We start from the raw sequence: 4,887 nt of genomic DNA, 5'->3' as shown, positions 1-4,887 counted from the left end.
GTTCTGTTCTTTTCCCAGCTTCATATGGAAGATAATTTTAGAACAATACTGAGTGACTAGATAGATATGTATATATGCATACATGTCTTAATATAAATAGATACGTATTATTTCTTTTGTCCTAATTATATATATATGGAATGAGAAGAAAACATGCATTCAAGAAAGAATGTAGGACTGTCCAGAGAGGAAAGAGAACTGCATGAACTAAAATGAAGAAGTTATACACACAGATTAGAGAGGTGTGAGCAAATCTCAGAATTAAACTTGCTTTTGCAAACCTTGTTTTCAAACTTCCCTTGACTGAGGCTTTCGGTACAAAAAAAAAAAAAGATATTGCTAGGGCCTGATCAATGAAATGATGAAGTTTTTTTTTTTTTTTTAACTTTGCTTAAAGTGTCATTCGGAGCTTTATCAGGCCTTTGTTTCTGTGAATTATTTCCAAGAAAAGCTTCTGCTTGGGAGTGGACTGGTGTCCTCATCTGCAACGGAGATCTGGCAATAGGAGATCCATGTCAGATCTTGTATTGGTTTTATTGATGATTGTCACCCCCTCCCTCCCACATACTTGTCTGCATGTCTCAGTTGAATACGGAAGTGTACAGTGAGTTGATATGTTCTCAGAAGAAGAAAGGTATACAAAAGAACAGACATATACTAAAAATAATTCTTCTTCTTGAAATTTAAATAATAGAATTCTCATGTTTTTTGATTTTTGAAATTTAAATAATAAAATGCTTATGTTTTTGCATTTTTGTCTTTTGCGCCATATCTGGCAGTGCTCAGGGATTTATGCCTGGCTCTGCACTCAGGAATCACTGCTGACAGTGCTCTGGTGGACCATATGTGATACCAAAGCTTGAACCCGAGTCAGCTGTGTGCAAGGCAAGCTCCCTAACCATACTAACCACGTACCTTTGCTCTGTCCCCATACTCCCACATTTTTAATCTTTGAGCATGTGAGGGAGAAATTCCACTTGGGGTAATCCAAGAGGTAGAGGCATATATGAAGGGATATATTTAGAGGGATGATTTGATATATTTAAAGGAACATAGACTTGATTAGTCAATCATAAAGCATTACAAGAGTAAGTATTTTCTGAAAACAAATTTATTAGGAGATACAAAGACCTTCACAATCTTACCTCCCAAGCCTAGTTTACCCTTACAATTAGTATGGCTAGGATCAGATTATTCAATACCAAAAGGTAAAAATTAATGAGATTTCTTGTAAATTTTGAACTTATTTTAGGGCTGCTAGCCAGCAAAAATGGGAAATGCTGAATCACTCAAAGAAAGCATGGGAAGTCTTCCTTGGAAATGGTATAATAAGTTAAGCCCGTGAGTGAAAGGAAATGTAAAAGTGAAAGGAAATTAGGTTAGATTTTTATGTTTTATTTTTTTAATCACACTACAATTTTAAAATCCATTTTATAATTTTTTCTTTATTGATTGAAGTATTGTAAGTTAATAGATTGTAAATGATGATTTCCCATGTCCAAAATTCTGACACCACACCCATCACCAGAGCATCTACTGGCCTTCCTGAGTCCCCAAGTCCCCTCCTTATCACACTCCACCATGCAGTTCCATGGATCTGGATCGACTTCCTGCTTCTTTTTCTTTGCTGTGTATCTTTATATAGGACAGATCATTCTGTGTCTGTTCTTTTTCTTTTTCCATCCATGTTGCAGCAAATTGCATGAGTCACATTTATTTTTTTAATATTAATCTCAATGTTGCAACAATACTATATCTTCTTTCTGTAAAACATAAGTTTTATTCAGGAAGGGCCTGTCTTTAATATAAATTCATTTATAAATCTCAGTATTATACATGTAAAGCACAAATAATATGAGATCTGGTAAATAGATTATATGTGTCAGTTTTAGGTTGGTCATTAAAAATCATTGCATAACATTGGTTTGTCCTTGCTCCTTCTGCAGAGTTCGTATTTATTAAGTTATTCCCACAACAGTGCTCCTGAGGCACACCAATTCCATCAGGCACTAATAATCCTATATTGCTTTTATCTTTCCTCTCTGTCCTTTGCATGGTTTAGCACTGTCCTATTTGGATAGACACAGGAAGATAGTTAATGCTATGCTTTTTTTAACATGGGAGTTAACTAACCCCAAATAATAATTGCTCCTGGGCATCCATAATATTTATCTGACTCAATTGCCCTTACGTCCTAACATCCCCAAAAGGAGGGTCCCAGCGAGGGACAAGGATGGACCCAGGGCAAGCTGTAAGCTACCCTGGCATCAAAAAGGGAACAAGATAAGAGCAGTCATGGAACAAACTTTGTCATAACCCAAAAAGAAGTAATTGAATAGGGACCCTGCTGGGATTGGGAAAGACTAACCTGGTCTGAGGGCTGTAGTCTTGTTTAGGGAGATATCCGCAGGTACAGCCAATCTTTAAGCTTAATATATCTCTTCCTGCATTCATACAAAATGACTAGCAATATTAGTATTCAATGTGATTATTTAAATGGATTACTAGCTGAGGAAAGGAGAAGCAACATACTCTTTGATGGAATCCCACCCTTGAGCAGATCTTCTAGTAATGTAGAGTGCTGCACCTCGGATGAAATTTTGTCCTTGAGTTAATCTCCTAGAAGAATTTCCCCTGAAGTAAGGGCTTTACATCTGTGTATTCTTAAGATAATAATGCGCACTGCAGCAGCTGTTTGTAGCCTTCCACCCACATCTTCATGATTTCTATGTTACTATGCTGTAAGGAGAAAGAAATAATAAATAGCTCACTGTAGGAAAAGCAACTACTGTGAGAGAAGTAGTAGAGGAGAAAGGAGAAATAACTACAGCTGTAAGAGAGATACAGGAGACTGAAGCTGCAAGAGAGAAGAAAGGAGAAATAACTGTGCTGTAAGAGAGCAGTAGAGAGAATGAGGCTGTAAGGATGAGGACAAGAATAAAATAAATGCTCCCTGGGGCTGGAGCGATAACACAGCGGGTAGGGTGTTTGCCTTGCACGTAGTGGACCCGACTTAGATTCCCAGCATCCCATGGAGTCCTCTGAGCACCACCAGGAGTAATTCCTGAGTGCAGAGCCAGGAGTAACCCCTGTGCATTGCGGGGTGTGACCCAAAAAGAAAAAAAAAAGGAAAAAAGAAATGCTCCCTGACTATTAACCAGACTGTGGGCCCTATTCCTCCTTCCTTCCGCCCCTCACCGTTAGCGGGCGTGGGGTCTGGACTCTCATCCACCCCACGCATGCATGCTGCGTGCCCACGCTTTTTAAATGGACAAAAATAGGAAGTAGGTGATGAAAACGACTCAAAAGGATCTCAAAGCGTTGCATGCATGAAGCCCCAAGTTTGATCCTCACCTGCATGCCATGTAAGCACTCTTTTGACCAGCGCCTCCTGACCTGAGCAACACTCTGCTGTCAGGCCAGGGAACCAAAATGTTAGGTCAGTCCATGTGTGGACAATAAATATAAGTGCTTCCTGAGGACTGTTGGGGAGGGCCCCTGGAAACTAGTAGCTAAATAAATTTTATCTGCGTATCATCTGTACATACATACAAGAGGATTGATTCCTAATTCTGTCAGGAGGCTGAGCTGAGACACTCATCTTTAAAAAATTAGAGAGATATTGAAGATTATCGCAAAGAATCTTCTCATTTCCTTAAAATGATTGCTGAATGGGAGTTCAGAAGGCTAAGATGCTGAAGTTGATGTAAGGCCCAAGATAGGAACATGACCACAAGGTGCATGCTTAGACATCTGGTCACAGAGGAAAAGTAGAATGAGTGTCACTATCCAAAATAGGAGGATAATAAGATTTTTGTAAAAAGACATTTCAAATTTCAGTCACTTGTGTAGTTTCCTTTCATTATTTACTGATAGGTTTTGTAAAACCCTCATTTCTTTTCAATATGTTAAAAAATACTTAAAAGCACGAATTGTAATATTGTTCCTACTTAAACTTACCAAGTGGATTTAATGGACATTAATGATACACTATAATAATATATTTCCTCATTGTTTAATCATTAATAATATTTGACAGAACTTCATACATGTTTTAAAGATTAAATTTTTGATGATAACATTCTATAAAGTGTCATATCTGAAATAACAGTTAACTAAGCACAGAAAAGCAATATTGACACAGGGAAACACTAAAGCAATACTATGCTAGCATTTTACCATGTTTGTAATCTTCCTGCTTTTCACTAACAACATAATTTTAATTTAAAATAAATAAGCAGATAGTTTATCTTGGCAAGAAAGAGCAGTGATGAAATACCAGAGGTTTTCTTTTTAATTCTCAGACAATAGTTATTTCATATACTTTCATTCTCAAAACTTATTTTAACTAAGTTTCAATTGGAACTTGAATCTCAAACTACTTCACCTTCGGGCTACCTGGTAAGGTTATCATGAGGAAGCTGCATAAATCAATGACTTCAGATTAATAAGCATCTCTATACAGAACAACTTCAGGATTACAAAAGTATAGCAGAACCATCAGGAAAAGATGATAGTTTATGGTAGTTTATATCAATAATGAGAGACAATAGTTTTTTTTTTAATTTTATTTATTTTATTGAATCACCATGTGGAAAGTTACAAAGTTCTCAGGCTTATGTCTCATACAATCCTCAAACACCCATCCCTTCACCTGTGCCCATATCCCATCACCAAAGACCCCAGTCTACCTCCCAACACCCGCCCCCCACCCCCATCCCCGCCTGTGTAATTGATAAATTTCACTTCATTTTCTCTTTACCTTGATTACTTTCCACAATCCAACACAAAACTCACTATTGTTGGAGTCTTTCCCCAAGAAAGACAGCCCTGTTGCCAATGAAGCATTTGATAATTAGTTTTCCATAGCTGAGACTGGAGAGATAT

This window comes from Sorex araneus, chromosome X, assembly GCF_027595985.1.
Source record: "Sorex araneus isolate mSorAra2 chromosome X, mSorAra2.pri, whole genome shotgun sequence".
In the NCBI taxonomy this organism is placed as follows: Eukaryota; Metazoa; Chordata; class Mammalia; order Eulipotyphla; family Soricidae; genus Sorex; species Sorex araneus.
Note: the sequence above shows the minus strand (reverse complement) of the source record.